General features: G+C 36.0%; 1 protein-coding gene across 1 annotated transcript in view; it reads left to right on the top strand.

The window, feature by feature from the left end:
* Positions 1-1500: 1500 nt before the first annotated feature.
* Positions 1501-22755, top strand: part of Sply (Sphingosine-1-phosphate lyase) — a 467659-nt gene continuing 446404 nt past the window's right edge. Inside the window, exon 1 of the mRNA XM_090395209.1 lies at positions 1501-1553. The gene's annotated coding sequence lies outside the window, so the exon portion shown is untranslated. The remainder of the gene's footprint in view (positions 1554-22755) is intronic.

Genomic DNA, 22755 nt, shown 5'->3' with positions numbered 1-22755 from the left:
TGTACATCTGCTTCGGAGTTGTCTGCATTAAATAAACGCTGAAATAAATGTACACATTTATTACACAGCATTTCCAATTATCATTTGACTTTGTTCAGTCCATTGGTAAGGTATTTGCATAAATCAGATTTTTGAATAAAAATTATAGGCATTGCTGTTTAGAACATAGTAAGTTATGGACACCTTCATCTTTTTGTATTAGTCACATAAGGTATCACAAGGAAATCAATGGAATATACATAATCGTTATTCTAAAGTCCAACACGTCTTAATTTTCAGAAGTGCAAAAGTAGTGTTTACCCGTTTTTTAAAAAAATATCCTTTATATCAAATGACGTAAATACTGATGGGTATTAGAAAAGAATAAAAGGGAGTTAAAACTGTAATTGATTAGTCTCACCCATCCCTTTTATGAAGGGTAGTCCCCTAATGAGGGGTTCAAAAAGAAATATAATGCGGCTGGTTCGTAACTCCTTGCTGCATCAAGTGATGAGATGATCAAATCCAATACTCTTGATCTTTGTGCAACCTCCTTTACGTACTGACATGAACCCAGAAATTTACTTTGCCCCAAGATGCAGTCTTGATTCCAGTCTATATTGCCATAATTAAAGTGACCCATAATAATCACTCTTTTCTTGCTAGCTAGGCCAATTTTCCTTACATTTCCTTCTCATATTTTTTCTTCTCTATATTTCCAGGTCTATAGCAACACCCCACAAAATATTTCATCCTGCTTACCACCTCACACCATATACTGCCTCAATACCGTAACCACTATTTGCGCCTTGCAAATGCACCTTAGATGGGCACCACTCATCTGTTACCACCAACGGTACTCCCCTTCCCTGTCTGCGTTCACAAAATTATCATATCCGTTTATGCCAGTATCTAACCATGACTCGCTTATACCAACGATTTTGGGGCGAATAATCTCAAGCAATATAATAATTTCGTTCCCTTTATTTCGAATACTTCTACAATGAAACTTTTTGTCCTATTTTATAGTTCATGCTGATCTGTGTCGCATGCCAATGGCTGTAAGACCATGCTTGGCATTGTCCCTTGTTTATTATTACGACTATGAGACGGGTACCTACAAAAATTTTACATATGGTGGGTGCTGTGGAAACGGCAATCACTTCGCTTCTACAGAAGAATGTCAGTGTAAATGACGGTATGAATTTTAATATACATTTTTCAATATAAATTTGTGCACAATAATCGTAAATAAATTAAAATAATATATTGATTTTTTATTTCATTTAAAACTTCACAAATTATTTGCATTGTTTTGCTCTCTTCAACTCGAGAAAGATAGAATACAACATCACTTTGATAAACTATTTTATGTAAAAACGATCCCGAATTGTAGGATAAAAATGAAGGTTTAACTTGCTTGCATATCATTCCAGGTCTCTTCAAGCTGTTCGTTTGTAAATTACTACACAGAATCTATCTTCGTTTTTACATTGTTCATAGCAACTCCGGTACTCTTCCTTTGAAATCGCATTCATCAGTGACTGATTTTGACTTGTTCTCCGTCCTCTGAGGTGAGTTTTATCTATTAGAATAAACACGAGTTAAAGAGAATCGGAATATGGATTTAAGATGTTTTGATTATTCTTGACAGGAAAGCATTTTCCTTACTGAAAAGGAATTGGATTTGCCATATCTTCTATGTTTATCACCAATAACACAATTAATTGCGTTGTAACAGTTTATTTAGCAAGAACAATTTATAAAATCTTGGGATTTCTTGCTTTTTTCTGTAATATTTCTACAAAATCATTCAAAAGATAGGACATACTTTAAAGCTATTGGATAAAGATTATATTTAAAACATCTGATTCTTATGGCAGTAATCTTAGTGCATCCCTTACCTAAGTTCTCCGAAGGAAAGATGCCATTATTTAACTCAGATTGAATATGAATGTTTTTGTTATCCGCAAATATTTTATTAATGATAAAATTCAACTGTCAGTCATAAATTATTTATTCATATTTTGGCAGAGATATATATGCCTGTAAGATGGTTTGGGAATCTAAAATACGATGGTCTCTATTCTGTATGCGATATCAAGGCGAACCTTGATATCGCGTACAGAATAGAGACCAGAGTTACGAAGCTGTTTAAATATTTAATGACATTATTTTTTTTTTTTTTGATATAATAATACCTAGAGATTTCTTTCATTTTATTTTGGCGATTTTTCGCAGTCTACATCGCTAGAGCCACAGTGGAACTCAAAGCATTTTTGGCTAGCGAATAATTTCGCTATGTGCAATTAATTGGCCATCACGTTCTCCAGATCTGACGACTCCCGACTCTTTCTTGAAGGAGTTACTTAAAAAAAAGATGCACGTAAACAAGTCCCAGACAATCCAACAACTCAAGGAGAATATTCGTGCACAAAGAAGGCCCCCCGCAGCCTTTGTTAGCTGTCATGGAAGAGGTCGTAGAAAAGGTCCCGGCTTTGACTCCGAAAATGGAAGGCATTTACGTGATGTATTCTTTTATAACTCATAAAAAAAACTTCAGTTTCTTTACTTTATTATAATAATAAATTAATAATAAAAAAAGTAGTAAATATTTATACCCCTTAGTGGCCACCGTGTATCATATCCGGAGAGGTGTTGAACCCGATTTTCTCTTGTTCATCGTTTAACAAAATAAGCGGAAATTTTTTTTTTCTTTAAATAATTAAATTTGATATTGTACAATCTATTTTATAAGCTTAAAGAATATTCTGAAGATCACATAGTAATTAACATCAACAGTGCAATTAAAGGATACTTATAATTAAATAATACAAATTTTAGGTTAAAGTATAAAACCAACCAACAAGGAATAATCAGTTGCTCGTTTATACCTGAATTAATCGCTGAAATGGTTTCCAACCGGCTTAATTTCATTTTTATATTTTAACTAGTTTAGTCGAGAATAACGTAACGAAGACCGAACTGTTTGTTTCAATTAAAAAATAGATTAATATCAAATTTTCAGGTACTCTCAATCCCTGTTTTTAAAGCTCTCCATAAGTTTTCCATATGGCCGTCGCAATGACCCGGGGCATTGCGACGGCCATATGCCTCGTTATTCTTTCAACTCGACTACTAGCATGTGCGAGGAGTTCATATATGGCAGATGTGCAGGCAACTGTAACAGATCTATAACAAAGGAGGATTGCGAGTCGAAATGCAGACCTGAATAAATTTGTCAATGAATGAATAACCACCTCAAAGTAGAGGTAAATAATGGAATATTCTTTAGTATATTGGATATCGAAATCACTCGTTGTGAATTAGTATTATGGACTTTAATCTTTTTTGATATTCAGAATAATGTATAAAATGATTCTGATTTAAGTTATTAATATGTATGAGATTATTTCTCCTTTTACGGAGAGAGAGAGTTGATTTTCCTCTATTCTTAACGATATATGCAGGGCGTAACATTTTCAAACTTTTTATCTTGAAAATTAAATTACTCATTCCGTACATCATTCGAATACGTAAATTGTGCAGATAAGACGCCGCAAGACCAACAGGAAAACTTTGCTGTATACCTGAGCAAGTGATAAGAAAGAAAGAACTTGATCATATGTTTCTTGAACTGTCAGAGATCGTGGTGTTTTGTGAAAACAGTGTGCCAAAGAACAGTGATAGACGAAGACAGAAATATGAGAAGTTTGTTATTTAAGTTTGAAGCTAAAATATATATGAATGTTGACCAGCGTTTACTCAGGGTTTTGAGATAGTTTAGAGGAGAGTGATAGTGCCCAGTTTAAAGCACTTTAAAATGGTATAAAGACCCCAAAACGGATTATCGATGAGAATGTTTTGGAGTGAGTCTCTGCGACAATCGACAAAAAAATACAAATTTTATTAAAGTGAACTCTTTTTTGTGAGTATGTGTGCGTTTACACAAATGCTATAAATTGGAGCACTTTGTGTGTATTTAAGTAATTTTCCTTACATATTGCATAATTTAAGTTGGCGATTGATAGAGAACACAGCTATACGTCATATACATGAATTAAATGTTTTAACGACTAGTATGCCGTTAGAGGGCGCTGAGACCGCACAAATCTTGCAATATTTTATTAGTTTCTATATCACCCGATTAACTTATTTGCATCGTTTGATTGTTACTACAGAAAAAGCAATGTAGCTATACAAGCAATTCCGAGCGAATATTAGCTCATAGGGAGTTGTACTACTGGAAATTCATTTTTTTTTTTTTTTTTTTTTTTTTCAGCGATCCTAGAATAGCCCATTCGTTTGCTTTGTGAGCTGAACTACCACACATCTTGGGAAAATCAGGATTTTTTGAAGAGAAAACATGTATATAAGTAATTTTCCTTACATATAGCATAATTTTGCTTAACGATTGATAGAGAATACAGCAATACATAGTATACGTGAATTTACCTTTTGTAACGAGAATTATGCCGTTAGAAGGCGCTGAGATCGCATAAATCTTGCAATATTTTATTAATTTGCATATCTACCGATTATCTTCTTATTTTCACCGTTTGAATGTTAACACTTACATATAGCTACAGAAAAATCAACGTAGTCATACAAGAATTTCGACCAAATAATAGCCCTTAAGATTGCAATGTGAGCTATACTACGGGAAATAACCATGCATCGTGGGAAATTCGAGACTTTTTGAACAGAGAACACAAAACGCATTTTGTGCACTTTACCAAAGTACACAAACGCGTTATTTTCGTGTTTTCACACAAATGCTCTGCTCGGCCTACATGGAAAAGTATATGCTAGGTTCTTGGAAAGAAGGTGTAGGAGCATAGATGAGTCAAAGTTCAAAGAAAAATTTCGTCCTGGTAGAAGCACAACTGACCAAATCTTCACTTTAAGGCAAGTCTTTGAGAAATCTTGGGGACTTGGAGAAGGCATATGACCAAGTTGCTCAGGATAAGCTTTGGCAAGTAGTACAGGAGTATGGAGTGGATGGCCAACTATTAGCTGCCATCAAGTCGTTGTATGAATGCCCTGAGTTTTGTGTCGGGATAAACAGCACAAAGTCTGAACCTTTCAGTTGGTCTCTGCCAAGGGTGTAGTCTGCCACCCCTCCTTTCCATAATATTTATGGACTGGATTAATAGGCACAGCTGAGACACTGAGTGTCAGAATTGGAAGATATAGCATTGGATGCCTGCTTTTTGCAGATGACCTAGTCCTGCTTAGCTCTACCACAGATCTCCTCCAGGAGACCCTGGATAGGTTTGTAGCTGTTCGTGCAGAAGCCAGGATGAGGTTCAGCGTGGCCAAAACGGAAACACGGCTGGTCTCAAGACAACCAGCCCAGTGCACTCTACATGCGAGTGGAGTTTCACTCAGACAAGTGAAGTTTAAATACCTTTAGGTACATATTCACTAGTGATGGAAAGTGAGATGTTGAGCTAGATCTGCGAATTAGCTCAGCATGCGCAATATTGCGGGAGCTTGGCCATTCGGTAGTATTGAAGCGAGAGTTAAGCCAATACAGTATAGCCCTATGATCATGAGAGCTGGGTAATGGCCGAAAGAATGCAGACACTAATCTAAGGGACTGAAATGAGGTTCCTTCGAGGGGTTGCGGGGCTGACAAGACTCGATAGGGTTCAGAAGCTCTGCAATTCCGGAAAAAACCCTCAATACTCAACCGCTGCTTCTGTGTTGAGAGATCAGTTACGATGGTACGGGCACCTGGTCAAATGCCACAAGAGAGGCTCCCCCAGCAGGCCCTCTTTGCCAAGCCAGAGAGTCGGAGGTCAGGCGGAAGGCCTATAAATTATACTTGCTGGATAAATTATATCCAAGACCTTGGGTGGACACGTCTGGGAGTCCCACCTGAGCTTGGTGGCGGAGGGTCGTGACCATTGGAAGTCCCTCTCGCATCTGCTTCCCCACAACCCAATTAGGAAAGGTGAGCCTTGAAGATGGATGGATGGAAGGATACACAAAAATGCTATAATTTGAAGCACGTTGTGTGTATTTAAGTAATTTTCGTTACATATGGCATAATTTAACTTAGCGACTGATAGACATGAACAACAGAGTATAGGTGAATTTAACGCTGTAAATCATTATGCAGTTAGAGATCGCACAGATCTTGCAATTTTTTATTAACTTGCATATCAGCTGATTAACTTATTTGCACCATTGGAATATTAGCACTGAAATTAACCTAGCCATAAAAGCAATTCCAAGCACATAATAACCGTAGGACTGCATTACGTGCAGTACTCCTGTTTTTAACAGAAAACAGGAAAAAATGCAATTTTAATAAAGTGCACAAAACGCGTTATCTTCGTGTTTTTAGACAAAATACTATAATCAGGAGCACTTTGAGTATTTAAGTAATTTTCCTTATATAGCATAATTTAACTTGGCAATTGATAGAGAACACAGCAATATATAGTGTACGTGAATTTAATGTGGTAACGACAATTATGCAGTTAGAGGGCGCTGTGATGGTACGATTAATTAATATCTTGCAATTTTTATTAATTTTCATATCACCCGATTAACTGCTTATTACTCCGTTTGTGTATTAGCACTGCCATATAGCTAAAGAAAAATCAGCGTAGTCATACCAAACAATTCCGAGCGAATATAGCCCATAGGATTGCATTGTGAGCTGAATTTTTTTTTTTTAATTTTATGTAACTACTCCGCAAAAATTAATTGCTCAGCAATTTCCTCCATTCCGCTCTGTCATTGGCTTTCTTCTTAACCTCCTGGTAACTCCTCAAACCCGTGCTGTCTTTGACTTGGTCAAGAAAGCTTTTCCTTGGTGTGCCTCTTTCCCCCCTCTATTTTGCCTTCAGTTATTCATTTCACAAGTCCATGTCGAAGTATATGTCCAAACCACCTATCCCTTCTAATTTTGATATTTAATTAGTTCTTGTTTCGTTTATCTCTCCCAAGGACTTGTTGGTTTGATTTTTTTTTTTTTTTCTGTCGAATTTATTTTGTTCATGCGGCGATCCACCTTTCTAAAGCCTCCAATCTTCTCTGCCTAGAATCCAGGTTTCACATCCATGCAGTGCAATGCTCCATATCAATGTCTTTACTAATTTTTTTTTTTCAATTGTAGGTTGAGGTTTCCTGTTAAAATGCTTTTCATCTTAATTCTCTTAGAGATTGGGCTTTTGCGTTGTTTATTCTTGATCTTATGCCTTCTCTTGTTCTGCCATCTTCTGTTATTAGGCTTCCTAAATATTTAAAGCTTTTCACTTGTTTTATTTGTTCCCCGCTGATGTCTGTATGCTCTGTATTAATAGGGATTTTGCCTGTAACAATGATTTTAGTCCTATCTGTGATTTTCATTTTATATTTTTCAAGGTTATTATTTAGTAATTCTAGCATTGTTTTTTTTTTTTTAACGTTCTTCTATTTTCTGCTACAAGGACTGTCATCAGAAAATCTTATATATAAATCTTATATATAAATTTTTCAATATATAAATTAAATAAAAGTGGTGAAAGTATACATCCTTGTCTTACTCCACTCCTTATATTTATTTTCTCCTTATTGATTTTAATCCGTCCATTTTGATTTTTGTAAATTTGATAAATTATTTTCCTATCCCTGAAACCTATGCTGATATTAGACAATTTAGGAGAATTTACTGGTTTACTTTATCAGACGCTTTCTCTAAATCAAGGAAGCAAATGTAAGTATTTTGACTAAGGTCTAATCTTCTTAAACAGGGTATTGCCTCTCTTGTTCCTTTATTCTTTGTCTGCAGTACACGGTGTACATCAATTTAACGTTGTAACGCCATTAGAATGAGCTGAGATCACACAATTAATGAATATCTTGCAATTTTAATAAGTCGTATATTAGAGGAAAAATCAACATGCTGATATCAGCAGTTGCTTGCCTGTAACATCCCATGTGATTGCATTGTGTGGTGAAATGTGTGAAATTTTCTGTCAACTATGGGTAATAACTACACATTGCGGTTATTTATGAAGGTTTTCTGAACAGAAAAAATGGGAAATTTTTTTAGTAAAGTGCACAAACGTTTTTCGTATTTTTTTTACACAAAAATTATATAAATTCGAGCATGTAGTGTGTATGTACGCAATTTTCATTATGCCTAGCAATATTTAACATACCGATTGATAAAGTACACTGCAAACCTCGTAACATTATTTAACAAAGCGCTTTATAGCGAACACTGCAATAGCACACGTTAATTTAACTTCGCATCTTTCGCTAATGCTGTTAGGGGGCGCTGAGATCGCCCAATTCTTGCATGAATATCTTGAATGTTTTTATTAATTTGCATATCACCCGATTAACTTCTTATTCACCGTTGTAATGACAGAACTGCTATACAGCTACGTGAAAATCACAGTGGTGATACAAGCAGCTGCGCGCGTATATATAACAGGCCTTACGATAACATTGTGAGCTGAAATTGTTAAATTTTCTGTCAACTGCAGGAAATAACCACAGGCTGTAGGCATTTCAAGATTCATTTTGAAATGAAAATGAGAAAAAATGACGTTTTTAGTTAATTGCTCTATCGCGTTATTTTCGTGTTTTTATACCAAAATGCTATAGATTGGAGCATGTCAAATGTATTTAAGCAATTTTCGTTAGATATTACATTATCTAACAGCGATAAATTGAGAAAACAGCAATACGTAACATTAATTTAACGTTGTAACTTTCTTTAATGCCGTTAGAGTACACTGAGATCGCAAATTAATGAATATCTTGCAATTTTTTATTAATTTATCAATTTTTATAAAAAAAAAAGTTAGTCGGGAGATATTTTGCATATCTCCCGATTAACTTCTTTTTTTTTTTTTTTTTGCACAGTTGTAAGGTTAGCACAGGCATACATATAGCTACGTATATATAAAGTTCCGTTTTTAAATATTTTCACTGTAGCGCTGCGATCGCAATGGTGCGCATGCGTGCTGAGTTTGTTGATTCGTTAGCAAAGCGTTGGTACCATCAACATCAACTTGGTGTGTGGTTGGTACCAACAAACGTTGGTACCAACCAAGACGCGTACGCAATTCTCGCAGTGCGTACGCGTCTTGGTGTGTGTTTGTCTAATAAAATCGAATCGCCCGCCGCATCTAAAATCGATGGGTAAGACTTTTTAATGAAGGAAAGATAGGTGTGCACGATGAACAGAGCGGACGACCATCTTTATTGACTGACGATTTGGATTAACGGCCGCTCACACACGGCCGGCTTAACACAACTTCTCGCCACCTTCGTCTGGGAACAATTTCATCATCCCCCCCATATAGTCCTGACATCGCACCAAGCGACTTTCACCTGTTCAAACATCTGAAATCTTTCCTTGGTGGCCGGAGGTCGAAGACGATGACGAGGTCAAAGAAGCAGTCAATACGTGGTTTGCGTCACATGCGGCAACCTACTACACTGTACGACAAGGTATACAACTCTTGGTAAGTGCCTGAACAATGACGGAAATTATGTAGAAAGGTTGGGGAAAGATGTCTACTTTAATCTTCAATATTTTTTTAAATATATCTTTGTTTCTCTGACAGCCTATTGGAACTCGCGCGTACAATAGCCCATACTATATCATTGTGAGCTGAAGAAGTGAAATTTTGTCAACTACAGGAATTCAGCACATATCGGTACGAAATCAGTTCTTTGAACAGAAAATACGAAAAATTAATTTTTTTTTAGTAAAGTGCACAAACGCGTTATTTTCGGGTTTTACACATAAATGCTGTAGATTGGCGCATGTCAAGTGTATTTTATCAATTTTCATTAGATTTAACATTGCGATGGAGAGAGAAACAGCAATATGTACTATGCATTAATTTAACGTTGTAACTTTCATTATTGTCGCTAGGGGAGTGGAGATCGCACAATTAATGAATATCTAACAATTTTTTTATTAATTTGTATATCAGCCGTTTAACTTATTTGCACCGAATTGGAGTCTTGAAAAAGATGGCGGCTCGCTTGTTAGTGTTGATGAATTGAGTCATTGTGTTGTTAATTAGTGAGGTGATGATTGTGTGGAATGACCGGCAAGTGATATTTGCAAATGTGTCCTGAACACCATGCCATTATATATCAGTGCTCCTACCCAAAAAATGCAGAGTCCTGCATAAGTGCTGGTAAGGCTTCAACTGAACGGTAAGAGTTTTTTTTTTTTCCCAACTTTAGATACTTCACATTTGATAGTCATGGAAAAACAGCTAAATAGACAATATTCGAGGAAGTATAGAGAGAATTTATAAGACTAGGTGAACTACTTAACATCAACTGGCCAGAAAAAGTGAAACTTTACGACACGTTTCCCCGTAAAGTGTCACAGATGTTGTTGCAGAAGATCAGTTAGAATCGATGCCTTCTACTCCTTCGCATTTTGTAGAAGTGCGCGCACGCAAAAAGAGAAGAACAGAAGAACCGCACAAAGACAACGAAATGGAACAGGATGCTCAGGGTTCGGACGCCGCTACTTCTCCCAAAGAAAAGGTACCTCCGATCATCCTTAGAGAAAAGCAGAAATAGGCAGCTTTACGATCCACAATGGTCCAATCTGCACATTGGCTTCATTAAGGCCAAAAACATGGATGAAGCCAGCAACAGTGACTGACTATAGAAGGTTGACCAAAGAATGGACGATAGAGGCATCCAGTATCATACCTTTTGCGCCCAGCTCGGAAAAAACTTAAAAGTGGTCCTTCGTGATGTCTGTGAAGACATTGACACTGCCGAAATAGCTGCTGACCTTAATTCTCAGGATCTGCCTCCAGTCAAGGTCAGCAGAATGTACAAAGCAGACAAGACTCCCATGCCATTAGTCCTAGTAGCGATTCATAAAATTTACAAAAATATCTACAACTTAAAGAGTCTGTGGTCTCATCGTCACACCAGAACCACTCGGGAAAAGATCATCTTCTGGGCAGTGCCACAGGTGCCAGAAGTTTGGCCATTCCCAGAATCTATGTAGAGTGGAATATAGATGTTTTAAATGTGGAGACAGCCACCCAACCAATACCTGCACAAAGCCGAGGACTACCTCGGCCAAATGTGCCAACTGCGGTGGCCCTCATCCAGCGAACTACAAAGGATGTACTCAGCATCCAACGGATGGAGGAAGTCGATCAGCCCTCCTACAGCATAAGGATACCAGAGGCCCAGGCATCGAAACCGGAGACTTAGTTGGCCACAGTCGGAGGCCTCCAATAATAGACACACAAAAGCAAACAAGAAGTTATGCCGATGTGACCCGTACAAATCAACCAATAGCATCTAAAAATCTAACAGTTGTTATTACGGCCTCACTAGCAAACATGCTACAAGATTTCAGCCTGTCAAATCCTACTGCAACATCCACAAAAAGATTTCTTGGTGAAACGCAGGTCATCCTCACAGCTCTCATAAATGAATAGTAAAAAAACTCATTCCAGCATCTCTTCAGATTATTGCTTGGAATGCAAATGGCCTCAAAAACAATTCTGGAACTCCGAGATTTCACATATAGGTATCAACCAGATGTTAAAACCCCCAGACAATCCTAAAATAAGGGGTTATCGCCTATACAGAAATGATAGATTACTCTACAGAGGCGGCGGTACTGCCATCTTCATTAAAAATCACATTAAGCACACTGTGAGCAACCCTTCAACCACTAACCTTGAGATCACAGGCGTGGAAGTAGTCACGAGCTCCGCTGGCAGATTGAAAATCTACTCAGCTTAAAACCCTCCCCAAAATCTCTACTGCACTCTGACCTAAATGCCATCTTATGCGTCAGAGAGCCCACCATTATAGCCGGGGATCTGAGCTCCAAGCACCCTGCGTGGAATTGCACAACCACCAACAAGAATGGTTGATTCTTTCCAATTACTTAGGATCAATCAATGCTGTTGTGGCAGGCCCCACCAAACCAACTCATCTCAGTACATTTGGCACTGCTGACATCCTGGATATAGCTATCCTGCAGGATATCAAAATTCGATACAGCATATCTATGGATGAACTATCGTCCGATCACAACCCAATTCTATTACAGCTGGGAAAACAAAAATACCTGTCTCCTCCTCCTCACTCCTACATAGCATGAGAAAGACTGTCAACAGCACTCAAGGATTATACTGGACCTGTTCCTCACATATGCACTAAAGAAGTAGAAACTGCAGTTACAAATCTCGCACAACAAATTGATTCTGCTATAACGGTAGCTACCTCCTACAAATCTGCCCGCAAGCCAGATCGTTTGCCTGAAGACATGATGAACTTGATCAGAGACAAAAACAGCTAGGAAACGATTTCGTAACACCACGTGTGCACCACGAGATAAAACAACTCTAAACCGATTAAATGGGGCAGTAAGAGATGCACTCAAAGCTCATAGAGACCAAGTATGGGAAGAAAAGTTAGTCTCCATTTCACCTACTGATCACTCAATCTGGGGACTACTAAAAAATATCAGCCTTTCCCCAATATTCTCTGAACGGGGCCTTGCTCATACAGATGTAGACAAAGCAGAAATTATAGCAAACAACTTGGAGGAGCAATGCAGGCCTTCGTATGAAAATCTTGACTTTGACCACATATATAATATTCACAGCAAGGTCAGATACTCACTCAAACTTCCTGACAACAGCACTGACCATATTGCACCAACATCACCTGCTGAGATATGACATTATTAAAAAAAATTAAAGAATAAAAAAGCTCCTGTGCCAGACGGCATTACTAATCGGATGATCAAACTTCTGTCCCGAAAAGCAGTAGTGCACCTGACCACAATTATAAATGCAATCCTAAGTCTTCACTATTTCCCTTCCACCTGGAAACTGGCCGATGTAATTCCTATACATAAGCCAGGCAAGGATCCTCACCTGCCTCAAAATTATGGTCCAATCAGTCTCATTTCCAACCTAGGCAAGATTGTGGAGAAGGTCATCCTCGCACGTCTTCAAGCATCAATAAATGATCTAGACATCCTTCCTAAAGAGCAGTTCGGCTTTCGTCAATACAGTATTACTCACCAAATCCACAGAACTGTGGAATACGTTACTACCAGCTACAACTAGCGTCAATACACGGGTTTTCCCTGACCTATCCAAAGCATTTGACAAAATGACACTTTGAATTGCTACATAATTTTATCTCAGCTAGTATCTCAATGAAATTGACACATTTAGTTAGTTCCTACCTGCATAACAGGACCATGCAAGTCGAGATTAACGGCACTACCTCATCTCGGCGACTCATCCTGGCTGGAGTGCCACAGGGATCATTACTGGCTCCATTGCTATTCTCTGTATACATGTCTGATATCCCGCACAACTCAGTGACATCTATCATGGCCCTTAACGCAGATGACACAGCATTATTAGTCAGATCTCTTCGACCACATTTCGTTATTACTAGAAAACTTCAAGAAAACTTTCTATAATTAGAAAGATGGTTCTCCAAATGGAGACTGCAAGTAAATCCCCTAAAAAGTTCAGCTATTCTCTTCACAAAAGGTCTCTCCTGTAGGAGACATCTTATTATTCAACACCAAAATTCCCTGGCAGACGGAAACAAATTACTTAGGTGTCGTCCTCGACAAAAAATTAACTTTTAACCAACACATCAAGGCTACATGTACAAAGGCATCGAAAGCCATCGCTCAGATCTACCTCGTAATAAACAGAAGCAGCAAGCTAAACATCAGAATCAAACTGCTTTTATACCACCTGACGATTCGTCCTATAGTTACTTATGCTTCTTCAGCCTGGAGCCACACCTCCACTACAAATATTATCAAATTGCAACGGGTTCAGAACAAATGCTTGAGAATGATCTAAACGCCCCATGGTTCGTCAGAAATCATCAACTTCATCGAGATACAAATATTCCTTATCTTCCCCTTCGTACAAAATTTACCTGCAAAGTTCTTCCTAAAGACGTCCACTCATCCCAATGATCTAGTTCAGCAAGCTGTAGCCTATGAGCCTACGGATACATTCAAACACAAAAGACCAAAAGCCATTTTAACTTCCTTCAGTGATGTATAATATCCATGCCCATTCTGGGCGAGCAAACTGCTCAATATTTTCCCTCACTGTGACCGTAACAGACAACGGGGAATATGAAAAGCTTTTCGCTTCACCCCTTAAGTCATAAATGTCAATTGCCAAAAAACTTATTTGCACTGTAGTAATGTTAGCACTGCCATGCACACCAAAAATCAACGTGTAGACAATCAACTGTTCGCATACGATGGCATTGTGACCTGAAAATGTGAAACCTTCTGTCAACTACGGGAAATAAACACAATTTGTGGTCATTTCAAGGTTTTTTGAACTGAAAAATGACTTCTTTTAGTAAAGTGTTATATCGCATTGTTTTCGTGAGACAATTTTATTTGTCGACGGTTCTTTTATTTATGTTAACTTAGCATTTTTATAACTTAATTAGTTTTTAACAACTATACTTTTAAATAAAATATAAATATAACAAAACTGTTATATTTACTTATCGTACTATAATTCAAATTCTTAAAAATAGAACAATAAAACGCATAGCAAGGCGATTGGTTTATTACCTATAGTGTGGTGGTTGCTTCTCAGCAGCGAGCACCGCACATTCGGTAGACATTTGCGGAAACATTTTTTTCCTTCTAATTTTGCTTATAACTAAGGAAATCGAGAGGACTTTAGGGCCCCCGGTAATATGTTTCTGTTATATCAGGGTTTTTGCTTAACCCTTTTGATGTATTTATGCAGTGTATAAAAATTAACAAACATGATTTCGTTTTTATCCTAAAAATGCTAAAATGTGTAATTCATCATTAGTTTTCTCTAATTTGTTACACATCATTTGGCTCGTTATCGAAACCGTTGAAAAAATATTATATTCTTTATGTACGATTAGTCTAGAGCAGGAGTGGACAACCCTTAACATGCCTACCAAACGTCGCATGCTAACGACTTTTTTCAGGCATGCAACCCATGGCTCATCTTAAAAAAATAATTAAATAAAAAAAATACATTTCAAACATCTTCCCTGACACATATTTTAACTTAATATAATAAAATTTTATTAAGTACAGTGATACCAAATAAAAATGCAATAAAAAATTAAACCCTACCAACTGTTTCAGTAATAATAAGAAAATTAGAAACAAACATCCTATTTCCAAGCCATCCATATCTCCGCAATATACTGATGTAAAGGTTTTGTCCAGTTCAGTTGTTGCATTATTCGTCAGGCATATAGACGTGGCGTGACTCCTTAACCATCACTTTATATCTTTTCATCTTTTGCAAAGAACGTATGCGTTTTCTAAAGTCTATTTGAATTTTATTAAATCATAAGTCATTAAAATATGGATTGGAAGTATGTTGTCAATTAATGTTTAACTTATTAAATATAAAAGCAAATTTCCTTTATAATAAATTTAGTTTAATCCTTTATCCAAGTGTGAGCAAACAAAGTTTGTGCCTGAAAGTATCTTCAGGACTGCGGTAAGGTGGTACAACACCAGGACACTCCTTGCAAAGGTGGAGCAAGATACCAACACTCCTATCTCAGTATCTCCCATAATGCAAAACACATCTCCTTGAGGATATGTCTAATGTTATGCATTAAGGGAAGGGCCACAACCCAGACTAGTTACCACCTTACCTCAGTCCTGAAGATACTTTCAGGTGCAAACTTTGTTTGCTCACACTTGGATAAAGGATTAAACTAAATTTATTATACTCTAACCAAGTGAAAAATAAACTTTCAACATCTTTCTCTAAATCCAGAGTAATTTATTAAAAAAGGGTGGCACACCATTGGGCATCTCCTATTGGTGGAGATGACCTGCTAATGCTTCTGCCTGGTATCTCCACTTGGGCCTGGCTCCCACTGAAGAGACCTCAATAAAGGTCGAATCTAGTCTGGGTTGTGGCCTTCCCTTAATGCATAACATTAGACATATCTGCAAGGAGATGTGTTTTGCGTTATGGGAGATACTGAGATAGTGTTGGTAGCTTGCTCCACCTTTGCAAGGAGTGTCCTGGTGTTATACCACCTTACCCCAGTCCTGAAGATACTTTCAGGCGCAAACTTTGTTTGTTCACACTTGGATAAAGGATTAAACTAAATTTATTATACTCTAACCAAGTGAAAAATAAACTTTCAACAAATTTCCTTTATATTGCCATAAACATACCATATTTACTCGAATATGATTCGCACTTTTTTCGCCTCAATATTAAAGCTAAAAATCTTGGTGCAAGATATGTGGGGATTTTTGGAAACTGAAGTTTTCAATTTTTTTCGTAAAATCCCTCATATATTGCAATTGCTATTTCCCGCCTAGAGAGCAGTTTCCTTGTGTGCATCCTACCCAAATAGCACCATCTGCTTTCCCATTATTTCAAGCAAAAATTACCAGTAATTTACAAGACTTCAGATATTTAATGAACAATCCTTCACGAATGACTAATAGACAGACGGCTATGGTACTAGGCTAGTAAAAATATGTTCATGTGATTGGTGCGGTATTAACAAAAGATCGCGCGAGTAAAGATAAAATTCAGTAGACAATTTTTGAATTGAAATGCTAATTCTCTTCAACCAAATTCAATACCTGAAAGTGCCATAACAATATTCACTACATATTTCTTAGCTTTAACACGTTTACGAATTTTAACACTTTCTGTTAATTTTTATTGCAGCTCTGCATTTGAGCTGGGGAGACAGACTCCCACCCATCTAGTTTTTAGTGTTTGCCAGTGCAGCACATGATTTTGATTGAGGCTAAATAGCATAATTTCTGTGGGAACGGGACATGTGATTCATTAGTTACTACCATTTTTATCCCAGATGTCTCTAATTGCACTATTTGTTGAGAAATATATTACACAGACTGCAAATGTTTGTACCTTATTCAGTGATGCAATAAAACGACTTGGTTTTACTTGCATCTACTGACATATTGGCTAGTAGGGAGGGCACATGGTTTGCCATGGGAAGTAAATACTGTCGCCCTGTAGTAATGTGATTAAACTATTTTTTTCCTGTGCGAGGTATACGCAAAACTTTTCAATTTCTTTTTTCACAAAGTAAAATCAGGGGTGCCAGTTATATTCCAGTAAATATGGTAAGCTTATTTTTAAAGCTGTCATGTGAAATGTATTATCAATATTCAGGATTATGAAGTGTTGTCTGCACATGATTAGATTGCATGTGTACCTTTCTCTACCATTTGCATATGTCTATGTAGGTCTACAACTTTTGCTTAAACTTGGTTGGTATATGCAGAGTGATTATGATGAGATAGAGTACAAATTATAATTTTTTCAGTGTCTATGTCAGTGTAGTATGGGGGTCACTTCTGACAAGATTAAGATAAGGAATTGTGACGTGATTGGTTGTTGAGATGTCATGAATTTGGAATGTTTGGAATTTCCCTAGGGGCATATGTGTCGACGGCTTCAGTTCTTGTGTTTTGTTTGCATATGGAATTATGGGTGATGATTAGAGATAACGATTCGTGTCGTGATTGGTGGGACACTTCTGACAAGATCATGATAAGGAATCGTGTTGTGGGTGTGTGTGTGTGTGTTATCGGATGTAGACAAGTGACGTCATTTGTCACTTCTAAATAAGGGATGTAATTGTTTTGAATGAAAAACGTGGATGTATGTTTTCAGATGAAGATGGTTTGGATTTTCGCTGGGGCCCCCTTCTGTCAGGAACACCACGTGGTGTGTTTGGTTCGTGTATTGTATTGCGGGTGATTTTAGAGATAAGGAATCGTGATGTTATGTGTTTGGAAATTTCGGGGGGGGGGGCATATGTCACTGTGGTATCACATGGTAATTTGGTTTGCCTATGGAATTGTGGGTGATCTTTTGAGAAAAGATATCTTGGAATTTTCCCAGGGTGACACACATCCGTCATTGTCGTCATGTTTTGTCTTTGGTTGTCTATAGATGGCTGTACTAATTTTCCAATACATTTTGAGGTATTTCTTTCCTGTTAAAGGGTGGGAATTCTTGGAATAGAGTCGTGGTGGCGGCAGTGATTAGGCTTTTCTGAATAAGTTAATTATGCTGGTGTCCCTCACACATTAGACATGAAAAGTCACCGATGTATCCATGTTGATACTTTAATATGTACCCTATGATTATTCTTATGAAAAAAAAACAGTGATTAGGTGGCGGCAGTGATTAGGCTTTTCTGAATAAGTTAATTATGCTGGTGTCCCTCACACATTAGACATGAAAAGTCACCGATGTATCCATGTTGATACTCTAATATGTACCCTCTAATATGTATACTCTAATATGATTATTCTTATGAAAAAAAAACTATTCAGTATTAGAATTATGCTTACCAAAACATGCAAGCAATGATTATTGAAATTACAATTATCAATTGTTATGTTTAAGTTAAAAAAAAAATTAACTGGCATTTCTTTCCAGAATGGGAACATCTTGGTGCTATGTAGGTTTTCTGAATATTCCAAATTGTTGATTTTTAACATATATTCACAGCACAGAACACAAACAAGTCTGAAAAGGCAGTTGACTTTTTCATTATAGGTTACTGGGACTAACACAAAAGATAGGAGTTGAAAGATTTTTCTGTAAATAAACACTAAATCTAGTTGACTACTTAATTTAGATTACTATCCGATTGGTTCTGTGTATTAATTCTTTCCCACAGTTGCTCATGCTATGTTTTCCCAAGCTTGGTGGGAAAGTCTATGCGCCATTTTGTTTAGGGTAAGTGTTATTTCCGCTTTCGAATTCCAAATGCTGTTAGAGTATGGAATTCTGACAAGTGAAATGATTTTTTTTTTTCAAATTGATTGGTTATTTTCTCACTTACTTTTAAAATTCAGTTTAACTACATATTCTAACAGAATAACTGAGCAAAATTAATAAATAAATAAAATATGTGAATTTATTTTCCAATACTGTAGATTTCTCATAAAGTCTTATCTTAAAGATATCTCTCTTATCTGGTACATATTTCTCACCTATGTAGTACAGAGGTGAGAAATCATGTATTAAGGTTGGAACTCTTCATTCCTGTGGGAAATTATTTCTGTATTAAATTAATGCTTAAATTTGTTTTTTAAACCAATATGACTATTAATTTTACCTTCGATTCCTTGTGCTCTGAACCTATTTCTATAACTGAAATTTATTATTGTATTTATTTTTTCTTTAGCATTAGTAATTTTAAGTAACAGATATGAGACAAGGTTTTGAACTCACTGTAGCGTTTTCTTTTAGAAACTTATTTTGCCAACACAACAAATAGTTATTTCTTATTTCAAATGAATATTAGCTCTGTAATATATACTTTGTTCATTTCTATGTTACCTTTTTTATTTGCCTGTAATATTATTAACAAATTGTATTTACTGAATCTAACATACAGAAATTAAAGTGAAAAAGACAAGATTTTTTGTCTTATTATTCTTCTGCTTTAACATTTGCGCTGATGTTCATACTGTATGATTTGCTACTGGTGCTTATGTGTAATTCATGTGATTATTCTCCATGTGTCATTTCAAAACAAGTTAAAGTACAGTTTTTACATAGTTCAACTATGCAAAACTCATTTATGTTAGTCCCAATTGACTTGTTGTCTCAGCCTGCATTTATTTCACAATAGGGATATATGTATTTTAACACAATTATTATATTAGATATTCTATCCAATACAAATAATTATTCAAATGAAAATTAGCTAGAAAGAAAGAAAAATTGTAAAGAAAAAAAACGTTTACCCTCAAATATTTATGATCACAGCAAACAAAGAAATTCATCAGCTTTTTCAATGTTTTGAAATTCATGCACATATTGTTTTCATTATTTGGTATCATTTAAATGAAGAACTGGTCTGATTATTAAATTCGTTAATGTGTTTTGATTTTTCTCTTCCAATGGAAAGTATTTTTTGATATATACATGTTGATTCACTTGTTATCTGCATGCTACGATACCTTTTTTTCACTTTCATGTGAAATATTCTGCCTATTAATTTAATACCCATTTCCTTTTGCTACCAAGAGTTGACAGTTTCATTGAGTCGATTTTCAAAAAAAGTCTGGTTAGTTTCTGGCATAAAATTTCACAAGGGAAAAAATATATTATAGTCTTACTTAAATTTGTATAACACATCAATGACACCCAATTTTATCTGAGTGAAATATTATTTAAAAATTTTATTTACTGAATCTAACATGCAGAAAATAAATAGTGAAGAATACAATCTATTTTTTGCTCCTTAGTCTTCTTATTGTTATATTTGCACTGTTGATCAAAAGGTTCCTCACATGCTTGTGAAATTGCCATGTGGTTTTTGACAATGTGACTCTCATCTGAAAGTTAATTTTCATTTGGTGATCGTTGGGAATTTATTACTGTAGCAAAATTGAGGGTTGCATATTTATTTATTTTGTTTTGAAACCAATACATATTTATAAGCACAGAATCTTTCATGTTTCCAAAAGCATTTAAAAGTACATGTTATGTTCACGTTTTGGACATTCAATTTCATTTAAATCAAGAAGAGGCCTCCCTATTAACCTCGTTAATGATTTTGATTTTTCTCTTCCTTTGGCAAGTAATATTTGAATGTTGATTCTATCATCCAATTTGTTTGTTCAGAAATAGTGAACCAATTTCCCACTTGAGCTGATGGTTATATTTTATTAACCAAGAATTTTGTTTGTTTTTTCAACTCTTTCAGGTAATTCTTTCCAACTACGAGGTGATTTTGTCAATGCATATCTTACAATAATTCCATCAGAAATACAAACTTTTTAGGAAATAAATTTGAAGTCTAGAGATCGACTAACTGGGGAATCGGTCGAAAAAAAGTTTTAGTAAAAGTTTCCTAATCGGCGACTTAAATCGAACTTACCAAGCATTATCTTCGGGCGAATTTCTCCGTAGAAGGCGCACGCCCTCTCCACTGGGTTACAATATTTTATTAACCATGAAGCATCTACCTACAATCCAAATAAATATATATACATTTGTACATAGAATGCTTATTCTAATTGGCATTTTGATTTACATTTCTTGATCTTAATAATATATATTATGTACAATTTATACCTATTACTATTTTACATAATATAATATATATAATATTTTATAATATAATATATAATATATTTTACAATACGTCTTCTGTGCATATGACTATTTTACTTATAATACATATAATTATTCTTTCGGAGACACTTCTTTATAGCCCTTTGTTATGTTTGACTTGACACTTTTATATTTGGCTGTGAACATTTTGGATTGTACATTATACATATACAGTTTGGATTATACAGATATAGTTTGGATTATACATTATTAATTTATCATGAAGTGTTAAGCGCTATTTACATATACCATGTTTATACATACACATGTAGTTACTTTACATATCATAAATGTTCTTAACATATAATTAATAAAACTTGTTTTTGCATATCATTACATGATTTATTGCTTCATTATTATCTTTTTCAGATTGCAAATGTCTATATACATGTGTAGTATTTGTTTTAACATAGAAAGAGAGGGTTACATTTTGGCAGGTATTTGAGTTACCCACCGGATGCAAAATGTCATCAGGTTCTTCCACTATATAAACTGTCATTGACATTTTTTGATACATAAAACTAAACTACTACCTCTATAATTGACAAATATTATGCACAGAATTACAACTAATTATAGCATAAAGCAATTAATGTACAAGTGGTTATACAGCTTAATGAAGAAGTTTACAATATGCTTTTCTTTCGCTTATGTATATTTTATCGTGTATATGTTTTTTTTTAATTTATGGTGGGTCCTTTATTTCTATGATTTGCAGTTGTTCTTCGAATTCTGAGATGAGACCTATTTGTCGCCATTGGTGTTTTGTTATTTTGTTTCTGTTTATGGTATCTGTGATTGTTTCTTTTAGTATGTTGTTTATTTTCCTGAGTATGTCTGGTCCTGTTTCCCTTCCGTAAATTTTGTCGCATCTGTATGTCCAAATCGAGTACATGGTTGTTATAATAATGATTGCTTTAGTTGTGCTAATTTTCCCTTCGTGTAACCAGTATAATGTGTGTTCTATAAAGGGTTGTTTGTGTTTTATGAATGTTTGAACCGTGTTCCATATTCGGGAGGTGTGAGGGCAGTACATCATTAAGTGGTAAAGTGTTTCTGGTTGGGGGCAAAAATGACATCTGGCGGGGCCTTGAAGAGGGATCCCTTTCGCTGTGCACCACATTTTGGTGGGAAAACAAGCGTGGTGTACTTTGTAGTAGAAGGTTTTTAATTTGGGGTTTATGGGCAGATTGAAAGCTTTTTTAAGTGCCTTTGATAGTCTTAATGTCCCTCTTTCAATCTCCCGGTGTTGTGGTGGTGGTATAACTGTGCGCGTGAGTTTGATATATGCTGCTTTAGGTCTCATCTTCAAGAATTCGTTTATTCCTATGTATTTGTTAATGAAATTGTAACCTTCCGCAATCTCCACTGGGCTACACTGGATGTCTGAGGTGGGTGTTTGATGAATCGGTAGCATTCTGCATTATATTTTACAGGTACAAACATGGGTCGTAAATGTAACGTTACCGAGTTTCAAAAGAGTGCCATTGTTTTTGGATGAGAACATCGACATTCCTTGCAAGAGGTGGCGAAGTTTGTAGGCTTGTCTGAGTCCACAGTCTGTGGTGTCCAGAAGTATGGGAGCTATCACTATAGGAGAAGCAACTGT

The sequence above is a fragment of the Typopeltis vanoorti genome, chromosome 7 (genome assembly GCF_054136105.1).
Source record: "Typopeltis vanoorti isolate ZY-2024b chromosome 7, IOZ_Tvanoo_1.0, whole genome shotgun sequence".
In the NCBI taxonomy this organism is placed as follows: domain Eukaryota; kingdom Metazoa; phylum Arthropoda; class Arachnida; order Uropygi; family Thelyphonidae; genus Typopeltis; species Typopeltis vanoorti.
This window is presented reverse-complemented; position numbering and strand designations above follow the sequence as displayed.